The sequence below is a fragment of the Myotis brandtii genome, unplaced genomic scaffold (genome assembly GCF_000412655.1).
Source record: "Myotis brandtii unplaced genomic scaffold, ASM41265v1 scaffold8, whole genome shotgun sequence".
Taxonomy (NCBI): domain Eukaryota; kingdom Metazoa; phylum Chordata; class Mammalia; order Chiroptera; family Vespertilionidae; genus Myotis; species Myotis brandtii.
Window position 1 is genome coordinate 7,603,640 of NW_005371219.1, and position 7,417 is coordinate 7,611,056.

A 7,417-nucleotide genomic window follows, 5' to 3' on the forward strand; every position below is an offset into this window, starting at 1 on the left:
GGTTATGATGAGTTGATACACTTCTCTAGTAGATGTTTGGAACCTTGAACCTCTAATCCAGACTTGCTCCAGGCTAAGAGACATCAGTGGATTAAACTCCTCTTTCTACTTTTTAGCTAGTGTATGATTTAACCACTTAAAGTCTTCATCCTATTTTTGCATTTGTAAGATGGCATGATAATGGAAAATAAGTTGCTATGAGAAGTAAATGACAGGATGGATAAAAGCTCAGTGCCTGGCACCTTATAGGTGCTCATGGGTTCTCTCCTGCCCATGGGTTCCAGTAGTCAGCCAGCCCTGTAGGATCTATCACAGAATTCATGGTGTACTCTTATTTCTTTTTTTTTTTTAAATAGCAAAGGTGGAAATTTATTGAAGAACAGGTACAGGCTCCCATGTGGGGAAGGGGAAAGAATCTCACAGCACAGACTCCCACGTGGGGAGGGGGAAAGAGTCCCTATACACTTATTTCCACATTCATCTTTCCTGATGTCGGGATGAGGTCATGCACCCAGGGCCTCTAGGAAAACTGGGAAGAAGGTGATATTGGTGTATGGTCCTGCCCCTGGCCCTCTGAGCAGCCCCTTTCTTAGTGGCCCTCTCTGCCTGTCTTTGGACACAACCCCCATTCCCAGAAGCCGTGATCTTTCATAGTGACACCGATCCCCTTGAGAACATTGAGTGGCAATGGCTGAGGTTGGAAGCCTCCACCCCCCCACCCCCCGCCCTTTGGGTTACTTATATTCTAATTTTGGGTTCTTAAAATTCCAACAATGGTAGAAACTACTGATTGTTCCCCAAGATCCATTGTCTTCTTTTCCCACGGTAATGTAATATCTATCTTGGCACATGGCCACCCAGATAAAGATGACATTTCCAAGCCTCTCTTGCAGCTAGGTGTGGCTATGTGACTAAGTGCTGACCAATGGAATGAACGTGAAAATGCCACATGGCAGCTTCTGGGCATTTCCCTGAAGTGGCAGCTTCCCCACCCCTCGTCTCCATCCTGCTGCTTAGCACACGAACGTGACAGCTGAAGCGTCATCTCAGACCAGGGGTTGATCTTGAGTATGGAAGGTACATTAGTTGGAACTTCAGGATAGAAGGAGCATGGGTCCCTGAGGACCCCACGGAGCAAAGTCATCACACCAGCTCTGTACTGCCTACTCCTGGATGTTAACTTGAGGGAGGGTAAGAAATTTTCATATCCTTTAATCTTCTGTTATTTTGTGTCTAACTATGACCAACAGCCAACCTAATCTTAAATAACACAATCCCAATACTCTAAAGATAAACTACCAGTCTTTATGACAGGCAGCGGGAAGAACATTTGGACAGGGATATTAGCAAGAGCAGGGGAGAGAGAACGCTGTCTAACCAGATGTCATTAAGTGGCTTCCCACTCTGCCTGTGGGTAGAAGGTTCTGTCTGTTCCGGGTTAGTGTACACGTCAGTGTATTTCTGTGTAAACGTCCCACAACCCTAGGACCGGAAAAGACCTTGGAAGGTGCTGTGGTACACCCCAGTTCCTTAATACAGAAACACAGGATCATTATCCCAAAATAAAGAGAATGTCTGTTGTGGTTTTTTTCATCTGTAGGAAAGTACATAGTCCATGAAGGGAGATGAACTTTGACAGTTGCTATTTGACCCAGAATTTGGGGTGAGAGGCGCTCTAGGGAAGCCCTTTGCCTCCCAGCCTATGGCACTCTGGTGTTGCAGTTCAGCATTGCCCAATGTGTGTGGCTCCAGAGGGCCCGCTCAGAGCCGCAGCCTTTCTCTGATGGCACTGTGACATTTTCAGCTGTTCCTAAAATTACCCAGAATTATATAGGAAAGAACAGAAAGTGACATAAATTGCAGTGAAAGAACTCGAAGGAAAGACTGAACAAACCACAAAAGTACTGCTGGGCCAGCAGATTGCCAGGAAGGGAGGAAGGGGGCACAACAGGCTAGGGTGAGTAAGGCCAGCATCTTCCAGGAAAACAGAACCAACCACAGCCCACAGAAGGAAACTGCTTAGGAAAGGCCGAAGTCCATGAGTGTATTCCCCTAAGAGAACTGGACCACAGTGCAGATTGGCGGCACGGCTGACCAGAAACAGAACGTCAACACCACCTGTGCTCATCCTGTCTTCCTGGGGAGGTAAATCCTTCGACATCTGCTCTATCTCATAACTGGGTATTTGTCAGCATGGTTGAGTTCACATATGTTGACAGTTCTGAGATTGCCACTGATTGCAAATCTCATTTTCTTCTGGGAAATTGGCAGTGGTCATGAAGTGGAAGAAATAATAAGAGGGAAGATAATTTTATTCTGTATTCCTCTCCTCAACGTCTCTGCAGCTTACTTGTGTATATCCACAGAATAAAAAGACTAGAAGGACATACACCAACTGTTAACACAGTTGTTCTATTTAGGTGATAAAATAATGGGTGATTTTTATTTTCTTTCTTTAACTTTTCTATATTTCACAAATTTACTATGATAAATACATAGCACTATTGTCATTAAAAAATGGGTGTTTGTTTTTAAATGTTCTATTAAATTTGATGAGGGAAACCAGGAAAAGGTTGTTTTGTGTTTCCCTGAACTTCTTGCACATTGGAGCTCCTGTAGACAACACCACTTCTGTGAGAGCACATCACATACCCACGACATCACATTGTCTCTGGAGGTGGAGGGGAGCGTAGCAGAGATGGGGAAATGGCTGTCACCCCTTCCCTCCTTGATGTGGCCAGTGAGAAAAAGCAAAAGAAGAGGCAAAGGGTGTAGTATTTCCTGCCACTTCACTGCTCCATAAAGTTAAAGAAAAAGCACCATTTTAAACCATATCTTTAGAAATACAATGGTCAATAGTAGCACTTAATGTTTGTACACTAGATAAACATTTTAGTAAACATGTGTTTTCTTGGTGAATGACACTGGACACAAGTAACCCGATATAACAGAATTACAGATCTGGAAGGATTCACACAGGTCTAGCTGGGCCATTTCTTCTGGTCAGGACTATAATTAAATTATTTTACTTACCTTTCCCCCTCCGCCCCAAGAATATCCAAAAAGTGCAGTTCATTTGGACCAGAATTCTCTCTTTCTAGTTACACATTATTTTCAATTAACAATTATAAGTAAATTTGATAGTTTTTTCTTCATCATCCAAACCCAGATAAGATTTTTACGCAAGTCTGGAATTAGAACTGTGATTGAAGAAAAGAGTGGCCAGTCTTTGATGCAAACGGTAAGTAATGCCCAGTTCAAACTGTGATAAAAACATTACAAACATTATTAATGTTTAGATAAACATTGCGTTAAAATGGATGTGGGAAACAGGTTCCCTCATAAGTTGCTGGTTGGGGAACAAGGTATACCACATTGACAGGACCTATAAACATTTTGAATGTGCACATTCTGTGAACCAGAAAATCCATTTCTAAATATTTGTTCTAATAAAACACACATTGCACAAGGAGGCAGGTATAAGAAAGTTTACTAGTAGTAGGCAGGGTTTCTAACAAGGGGGAAAATGGCAACAAGGTTCCATAGGGAGCCAATATGTGATCTGCAGAATACAGCAAAATATAATGTAGCATTTAAAGAGAACAGGAGAGACAGGTCTCTAAAACATATTGTTGGGTGAAAAAAGCAAGTTACAGAAAGATATCCATAGGGTATGGCAAATGGCTAATATAGAAACTGGATTGTAATATATATATTAGAGAGAGAGAAAGAGAAAACATCGATGTGAGAGAGACACATTAACTGGTTGCCTCCCACACGCTCCCCTTAGTGAACCTGCAACCCAGGTATGTGCCTTTGACTGGGAATCGAACCCATGACCCTTCAGAGCACAGGCTGATGTTCTACCACTGAGCAACACCAGCCAGGGCATACTCTCTATTCTTTAATGGGGACATATGTATGAATGTAAATGTATTGAAAAGACTGGGAACAATAACAATGTTTACCTCTGAGGAAGTGGAATGGGGACCAATATTTGAGTCCCCATTAAAGTTAAAGCATTAACTTTTCAGTGATGTCAATTTTTATATGGAGAAAAATTATTTGACATTTATTTATTACTTCTGTAGTTTAAAATTAAATTTTTTAAAAAAACTACTTGAAGAGAAAAATAGTAACTCTACAGTAGATAAAACTGGCAACCACGTGATCAAGATTAACATCCCCAGAGATATCATGTTGATAGCACCTGCCCCTGATATGATGTGACAAGAAGGGCACTTCACCTCTTGGGGTGTTCTTCCCCCAAACCTATAACCTCAGTGTAACCATGAGAAAAAAACATCAGACAAACTCAAATTAGGGAACATTCTACAGGTTGCCTAGCCAGTACTCCTAAAGACCGCGAAGGTCATGATAAACATGGAAAAACTGAGGAACTGGCTCAGACCTGAGGAGACTGGGGAGATGTGAGAATTATGCACAGTGTGGTACCCTGGATAGGATCCAGGAGCACAAAAAGGACATTGATGGAGAAAACAGCAAATTCCAATAAAAGTCTAGTCTAGTTAACAGTAATGCACCAATGTTGGCTCCATAGGTGTGACAAATGTACCATAGTAATATAAGATGTTAATAATAGGAGAAAGGGGGTAAAGGAATACCTGGGAACTCTTTGTACTATCTTTGCAACTTTTCTGCAAACCTAAAACTATCCTATATATGCAAATTGACCCTAACAGCAGAACGACTGGGAATAACTGGTCACTATGACACACAGTGACCACCAGGGGGCAGACGCTCAATGCAGGAGCTGCTCCCTGGTGGTCAGTGCACTCCCACAGGGGAGCTCTGCTCAGCCACAAGCCAGGCTGATGGCTGCCAGTACAGCAGTGGTGGCAGGAGCCTCTCCCGCCTCCTCAGCAGTGCAAAGGATGTCTGACTGCAGCTTAGGCCTGCTCCCCGCTGGCAAGTGGACATCCCCCGAGGGCTCCTGGGCTGCCAGAGGGATGTCTGACTGCAAGCTTAGGCCTGATCCCCCGGGGAGCAGGCCTAAGCCAGCAGGTGGTCATCCCCCGAGGGGTCCCAGACTTCGAGAGGGCACAGGCTGGGCTGAGGGACACCCCCCCTCCCGAGTGCACAAATTTTTGTGCACCAGGCCTCTAGTTCTAAAATAAAACTTTTATTTTTAAAAAATTCCCTAAACGAAGGTTACTGGTGAACAGTATTCACTGAGAATTGATCAGAAACTGTTCTGAAGTTGCACCACAATTAGTGCTTACCGTCTCCCAAATAGGACATTGAACTATCAAAATGGACAGTCCTATGGGGTTTGCTTTCCTTCATGCAGATGTCCCTTAAGACAGTTATTTTTCATGAGGGATTGGTTTTCGCTTGCCAACTTCAGAATCAGGATGCTCACCAGCATATAGATGCTAAAATTCATACTTGACTGCTACAGGCTTGCAAAATAGTAGCAGAGCTTTAAAATTCATACCTCACTCCTGTGACCCCTCCCAGCAGCCACCTTTTACTTAACCCTCATCTCCTCTGACTAGCATTCAACATTCAGAGTGGCAGCATGCTACCACTGGTGCTCTCATACTGTGTAGAGTGACTCTACCAAAGCGGGAGAAATGCTTGAGGAGGTCACCAAGTAACACCCACAGGAAAATGTGAAGCAAAGTGGAAAACTATTGGTTCCTGCCTTAGGATTTCCTTCCTTAAACCCTGTGCTATTTTCTTTTTTAAATATATTTTTATTGATTTCAGAGAGAAAGAGGGAGAGATAGAAACCTCAATGATGAGAGAAAATCATTGATTGGCTGCCTCTTGCACGCCCCCTACTGGGGATCGAGCCCACAACCTGGGCATGTGCCCTTGACCGGAATTGAACCCCGGACCTTTTAGTCCCCAGGTCGGCGCTCTATCCACTGAGCCAAACCAGCTAGGGCGCTGTGCTATTTTCTGTTCCCTGCTTGGAAAGCCTTTCTGCAGCCCGTTTGCATGGCTAACTCCTTCATTCATCAAATTTCAGCTCAGATGCCCCTGACTCTGAAAGATCTTGGCCCATCTCTCTACCTGTGGGTGCTCCTCTCTGCCCCATTGCCCTTACTCCTGTGGATTTCTTCATGGCACCCACAAGCTAGAGATGTAGATTTTCTTCTTTGTTCACTCATTTATTATGTGTTCCATTTCCAGAGCCCAACACAATTCCTGGCACAGAGGTAGCATTATGTAATGATCACTGAATGAATGAATGAGAAACTGGGGGGAAACTTGCACGACACTAGTAAGTACGGTAATTTGTGTGTGTATATGTCTCCCCTCTTGCTCCACTTGTAGAACCTATAGGTATTCTAAGTCTCTTTAGGGCCTAGTTACCATGAACCAACTTGAAAATACAGCGCTCACATTTTTTTTCCCTTTGATCAATTCCAAGAGCAACATTTACAAGTCAGAAAATAGCCAGGGGAAGTGGTTTTCTTTCTTTCTCCTTTTTAAACATTTGGACAACTGCATTCAAAACAGATCTGACGAAAGCACAGACTGCCTTTTATTAGTGCCCCGACTTTCCATCTCCCTGCAAAGGGAGGGAAACAGTAGCAGAGAATAAGAAGTTCTCGCCACTGTGTGGCTGGGCTCCTCACACTGTTGCTCTAACTTAGTGCTTTCTGCCTCTCAATGTTTACCTGAGCCATCACCTCCTGCTCTCACTATGCACCTTCTGCTTTTCACCGACACAGTGACCCCACAGAGGAAACCTCCTTCGTCCCCTGAGTACCCCTGGGCACTGCCGCAACTCTGTCCGACCACAGCCTGGACCTCAGCACTTCTCCGTGATTTCAAACATGAAGCTCTTCATCTCTGACTCCATCTTCCATTGCCTCCCACCTCTCCCTCACATTCACCTCCCTTCACCCTCATTTAGCCACCAGGAGTTTAATTTTCTCTATCCTCTCAGTCAAGGAGGAAAACAAATATGTGACGAAGACCCTCAGATGTGAATACCAGAGCTTCCCAGATAAAGGAAGATTACATCGGCATCAAGAAACAGTCTGTCCAGGATGCCAGGGGCAGAGGTCTTATTCAGAGATACCTGGGCTGAGTCTGCTTTTTCCCTTTACCCCCCACCCCACCCCCCATCCCCTACTCCCAACCCTCTTCCCCTTCAGTTTGGTTCAAGAAGTAGAAGAGCCAGATGTTTTTAAGTGTCTCCTTGTTAGTACAAGGTCTTCCTGAATGGTGACATATACCTGATCATGACATGACAATAGGATAGGGAGAATCTGGCTGTTTTCTCAACTCCGGCTAGCCGAGGAAAAAAAGTCACTGATGGGTGCACGCACTATCTGGGAATCCAGGGGCCAGGGAGAGCCATGGTGTGATATGCAGCATTTCATCCTGATCTGTGTGGCTATTTTTTCATTCGATTTTCTAGATCCTTGTCTAAACA

General features: G+C 44.2%; 1 long non-coding RNA gene across 1 annotated transcript; it reads left to right on the forward strand.

Moving 5' to 3' along the window:
• The first annotated feature begins 1,847 nt into the window (after positions 1–1,847).
• LOC102254272 lies at positions 1,848–7,114 on the forward strand. Its single transcript, XR_314562.2, has 4 exons — positions 1,848–2,145; positions 3,170–3,241; positions 6,163–6,253; positions 6,708–7,114. It is a non-coding gene; the product is annotated as an uncharacterized LOC102254272 (long non-coding RNA).
• The last annotated feature ends 303 nt before the right edge of the window (positions 7,115–7,417 follow it).